We start from the raw sequence: 6,000 nt of genomic DNA, 5'->3' as shown, positions 1-6,000 counted from the left end.
TAGCACAAATCCTGTTATTCTAGCAACTTTCTAAGTTCACGAGAACATTATTTAATATCTGTCCCTGTTTATTTTAGGCTTTGTCCATATTTCTTGCACTAAGAGGTAGGTAGGGGTGTGTGTGTGAATGAAACATCCTAGTTAGTGGTAGCAGGTGGTTAGTAATTTACTCAAGCTCAAAACCTGTACCTTAGTTACAGAAAACAAAAGCATAAAGTCTCTACCCCAACTACCATGCTGCATTTTTCAAAGAACTGACATTTCAGGTTAATTTTCAATTCAAGGAACCGAGTTTGAGTGAATTTATATTATATTACTGAAGAGGCATTACAGCGAATGCCTCTTCATCGACACTAAAAGAGCAAACCGTGAATTACGAGAATGACCGTAGCTTGGCTGGGGAGGGGGGTAGCAATTTGAGAGCTGTCAGTACAAATTTGAAAATCCTAGCTACACCCCTGGATTGAAGTAAAGGTTGCTCTCAACCTGTATTCACAAATCTCTCTTAGGATTTGAGCTAAGGGGGTACTGTTAATATTGTAATTTGCAGGTACTTCCCCATTTGCTGAAAGGGATGATAACGCATTTTGTTTTGCATTTACTTTAAGTCCATGGCTTTGAAACCAATCATTTGTTGGTGTAAGCCCTTTTTGTAGTATCCAAGAAAAAAGTCCACATTGTCCAAAGCTCAAAGCTATAGTACTGAAACGCTGAGTTTATTAAGACATAACTTACAAAAGTTATGCACTTCTGTCTTTCCACCAAGACTTCATCAGCATTCCGATGAAGTCCTGGTGGAAGGACGAAAGCGCTTAACTTTTGGATGTTATGACTTAATAAACACAGTGTTTCAGTTCTATAGCTTTGAGCTTTGGACAACGTGGACTTTTTTCCTGGTTCCTTTTTGTAGTATGTCAGCACCATCGGGAGACTCACTGATTTCACCCAGTTTGCTGTCATCAGCAAACTTGGTAAGTCACAGGCCATTTTCATCTGGACTTCTGAGAAATAGATTCCAAACAGCAGGGGGCCGAGCTCAGATCCTTGTGGTACACCACTGGTAACTGGTCTGCTGGTAGAGGTCGAATCCCCAACTTTAACTGTATGTGTTCTCAGTGAGCCAGTTGGCTACCCATCTAGTGGGTTAATTCCCAGCTGGGTGAGTTTCTTAATGATGCCTGAGTGGTGGATTGTGTCAAAAGCCTTGGCTAAGTCATGATAGGGTGCATGTACTGTTTTGCCTTCATCCAGGGCTTTGGTGACTTTCTCAAAGAAGTCCACCAGATTTAATAAGCATCATCTACAAAACCAAATTGGGTCGGGTCAAAAGTTTGAAGGTCACCTATGTTTGGTTGAAAACATCTATGATGATTCTTTCCATGGCCTTGCAGATAAGGCTGGTTAGGCTTATAGGTCTTAGGTATGGTGAATGTGTTGCCTGTTGCATGGAGCATACAGGCATGGTGAATGAGTTGTGTTGAGGATTCATCAGGTATGAATAGTGTGTTGTGTGGAGGATTCAAGCATGGTGTGTTTGTTGTATGCTGTGTTGAAGATTCAGGATTGGTGAGTGTGTTGTGTGAAGAATTCAGGCATGGTGAGTGTATATTGTGGGGGATTCAGGCATGCTGAATGTGTTGTGTGGAATATTCAGGTATGGTGACTGTTTTGTGTTGTGTGGAGCATTCAGGCATGGTTGGTGTGTTGTGTGGAAGATTCAGGCATGGAGAGCTTGTTGTGTGTTGTGTGAGGGATTCGGACACAGTGAGAATGATGTGTGTTGTGTGGAGGATTAAGGCATGAGGAGTGTGTTATGTGTTGCGTGGAGGATTCAGATAAGATGAGTCTGTTGTGTGTAAGATTAAGGCATGGAGCTTGTGTTGTGTGGAAGATTCAAGCATTGTGAGTCTGCTGTTTGGAGGATTCAGGCATGGTGAGTGGGTTATGTAGAGGATTCAGGCAATGTGACTCTTTGGAGAATTCTGACATGGTAAGTTTGTTGTATAGAAGATTCAGTCATGGTGAGTGTGTTGTGTGTCATGTTGAGCATTCTTCAGAATTGGTGAGTGTGTTGTGTGCCGTGTGGAGGATTCATGCATGGTGAGTGTGTTGTGTGGATGATTCATGCATGGTGGGTGTATTGTGTCAAAGGATTCAGGCTGGTGAGTGTGTTGTGATGAGGCATTCAGGCATTGTGAGTGTGTTATGTGCAGGATTAAGACATGGTGTGTGTGTGTGTGTTGTGTTTTGTGTGGAGGATTCAAGCATGGTGAGTGTGTTGTGTCAGAGGATTCAGGTCTGGTGAGTGTATTGTGATGGGGCATTCAGGCATGGTGAGTGTGTTGTGAGGATTCAGTATGGTGAGTTTGTTGTTTGTTGTGTGGAGGGTTCACCATGGTGAGTGTGTTGTGTAGAGCATCGATTTTCAACCTTTTTCATCTTACGGCATACATCAACTAATTACAAAAGACTTGTGGCACACCAAAAAATATATTTTTGATGATCTAGCAAAAAATAGGTATACTTTTGACTGATTTACAAAACAAAATAATAATAGCAATTACCTACCCTTTTTCTTCCAATGTGGCTTTTTAAAAAATCCTTTTGAAACTATTTATTTATGATACTTTGTAATACTCCAAATTATTCAAAACAATTTTTATTTATTATTTTCCTCTAATTTACCTCATTTAATATTTAAGGAGATATCTGAGCTTGACATGGTTTTAGAATATCTTTTGTGCCAGGTCATATTTTGGACAAGCATACTCTTAAATCTTCTTCCAAGGTTTCTAGCTGCAATCTATTTTTGTTCTTAATATTATTCATCATGGAAAGGCTTGATTTGCCCAAATATGACATGGATAAAGGAAGAAGTGCTTCTATTGCTTTTTTTAATATTGGGAAATTCACTTTTAAGAGATAATCAAAATGAAGTAGAGTATCTGTTGTTGAATGTTTAAGTTAGCATTTCTTATCTCTGTTAACTCGTCCTATTCTGTAATTGTTAAATTTTCCAATTTGCATGCACTTAAGACAAATTAATCTCTTATCCAATCCAAGGATGATATGTCAAGTGAGGGAAATATTTTCAGTATTTGTACTAAGCAATCTTAAAGTTGGTAAATTTAGATCTATAACATTTCCATCCAGTTTGCACTTTTTCATTAGCTTAAACATTTCGACTGCATTTTTTCTTCTGATTCTTTTTTCCCAGAGCAATAGTTTTTCGTTAAAAGCATTCATTTTGTCAGTGGCAGTAAGAATATTTTCACAATCTCCTTGCATACTTTTATTAAGTGTTTAAAGATAGAAACAAATCAACAAGAAATGCAGTTGTATTGCACCAAAGCACATCACTGAGAAAATCAGCTAACTGAGGTTGTTGAGTTGTCAAAAAAGTTAGAACTTCCTCTTTTAGTTCATAAAATCTTGATAGAACTCGACCATGAGATAACCACCTAACCTTTGTATGTGATAACAACTGCATGTGAGAAGCTTCCATTGAGGAACATAGTGCTGCATACAATCTTGATTGTAACAGCCTGCTTTTTATATACTTGACAGTTGTGACAGTCTCAGCTAGTACGTTTTTCAGCTCAGGTACCAATGATTTTGATGCTAGTACTTCTCTGTGGAGAAAACGAGTAAAAATAATTCTAGGATTCTTTATTGAGACAGCATAACAAATCGTTTTACAGTTTCTGACAGAAATAGGGCACCATCTGTACAAATACTAATGCAGGAATCCCAAGACAGCTGAAGTAATTATCAACATCAAAAATATATTGGCCCTTCATTGTTTCTGTGAGTGGTCGACAAAATAAAAACTGTTCTATAATCTCTTCTTTATAAATAAATCTACTGAATGCTAGAAGCTGAGATGAGCTTTGCTAGTGACATCAGTTGATTCATCCAGCTGAATAGCAAACATGCGATATCACTTGCAATTCAACATCTTGGGACAAATCCTGAATACGTTGACAAATGGTGTTATCTGACATTGGAATTTTTAAAACCTTCTCTTCGTATTATTTGCGAAACATGATGTTTACAAATTTACAGCATGCTGGTAAAATTACAGATTCTGCAATTGTGTGAGATTTCATTTTTAGCAATAATTTCTGCGATTGCGAGAGTTGTTTATTGTGCTTTTTTTGATACCATTACAAATTTAGACAGTCTTTTTGCTTGATTAGTCTTTTCCAGTACAAATCTTTTAAAATATTCAACCAGCTTTGTGCACAAGTGAGAATGTTTAGACTGCAAATGTCTTTTTAATTTACTTGGCACCATCGCTTGGTTTGGTAATTTTTCACCACAAATTATGCATGTGGGACGTGGATGATTTTCTTCACTGGATATAAAGCAGAATGACAAACAATCTTCATCATAATGACGAACGATAGTTTTTAATTTAGCTTTAGAAGAACCTGTGCCGATTAAGGAACTAGTTGAGGTATCCACTCATGATGTGCGGGCGCTGGGCAAAGCATCGTTCGACGTTCTAGCGTCATTTTCTTCACTGTCTTCTAATTTTCATTTTTTTTATTAGAACCTTGTCCATGTTAAATCAAATGCTATTGAATAAAAAAAAAAAAAATGAAATTATTTGTGAACACACATGTCAAAAGTTTAGAACTAAACTGTTGAAATGAAATAAATCTTACACAGTTTAAACTGTTTCACCATCTGTAAGGTGCTACGTATACAAACTGAAAACTTTGGATACGCAATAAATCTTCACACTGATAATGCTAGTATGTTTAGAAAAACTCACGTCACTTCTAAGCCTGCGCTGAGATGAAAATTATGCACGTCTTCCAATTACATAGTAGTAAAGTGTATCAGGTGCCTATACTTGTATGTGTGTATGCGTGATCAGATTCAGCCATGGTGGAGGTTAAATAGGGACACTCTATGTGCTTGACAATAAGACATGTTCATTGAAATAATTACACTGCACAGTGCGCATGCAATACAAACAATGTGTATACTATTGAAGTAAATGTTTATATGAATTGATTATACAAAATTTTTAGTATACAAATTTTTAACAAGTTGAGACATGTAAACTGGTTATACATGCATAAAATTATACATTGTTTTCCTTTATATTTCACATATAGTATATGTTTGTTATTAAAATAATGATATATAAATCATAAAATGGAATAAAATTTGTGTTGTAGACTTCATTTGCACTGTATTTCTTTAAAGAAGTCTTTAATTAATTTGTTTTAAAAAATCTTGCTGCATAACTGTCGGAAATCGCTTGTGTAGAGGAATCAGGCATGTTGAGTGTATTGTGTAGAGGATTCGGGCATGATCAGTGTGTTGTTATTGTGTGGAGGATTTAGGCATGGTGATTGTGTTGTGTGGAGGGTTCCGGCATGATGAGTGTGTTGCGTGTAGTGTGGAGGAATCAGGCATATAGAATATGTTGTGTAGAAAATTCAGGCATGGTCGGTGTGTTGTGTACTGTGTGGAGGATTTAGTCATAGTGTGCTGTGTGGAGGATTCAGGCATGGTGAATATGTTGTATGTTGTGTGAAGGATTCAGGCATGGTGAGTGTGTTGTATGTTGTGTGAAGGATTCAGGCATGGTGAGTGTGTTGTTTGTTGTGTGGAGGATTCAGGCATGTTGAGTATGTTGTTGAGGATTCAGTCATGTTGAGTGTGTTGTTTGTTGTGTGGAGGATTCAGGCATGTTGAGTATGTTGTGTGGAGGGTTCAGGCATGATGAGTGTGTTGCGTGTAGTGTGGAGGAATCAGGCATGTAGAATATGTTGTGTAGAGAATTCAGGCATGGTCGGTGTGTTGTGTACTGTGTGGAGGATTTAGTCATAGTGTGCTGTGTGGAGGATTCAGGCATGGTGAATATGTTGTATGTTGTGTGAAGGATTCAGGCATGGTGAGTGTGTTGTATGTTGTGTGGAGGATTCAGGCATGTTGAGTGTGTTGTTTGGACGATTCAGGCATGGTGAGTGTGTTGTGTGC

General features: G+C 37.8%; 1 long non-coding RNA gene across 1 annotated transcript in view; it reads right to left on the bottom strand.

Moving 5' to 3' along the window:
• Positions 1-3,808: 3,808 nt before the first annotated feature.
• LOC122808629 overlaps positions 3,809-6,000 on the bottom strand; it is a 54,701-nt gene continuing 52,509 nt past the window's right edge. Inside the window, exon 2 of the long non-coding RNA XR_006365806.1 lies at positions 3,809-4,580. This is a non-coding gene — a long non-coding RNA (uncharacterized LOC122808629). The remainder of the gene's footprint in view (positions 4,581-6,000) is intronic.

Source organism: Protopterus annectens, chromosome 8.part0 (assembly GCF_019279795.1).
Source record: "Protopterus annectens isolate FY-2018-M chromosome 8.part0, PAN1.0, whole genome shotgun sequence".
Classification (NCBI taxonomy): Eukaryota; Metazoa; Chordata; order Ceratodontiformes; family Protopteridae; genus Protopterus; species Protopterus annectens.
Note: the sequence above shows the minus strand (reverse complement) of the source record. Positions and strands in the feature narration are given on the sequence as shown.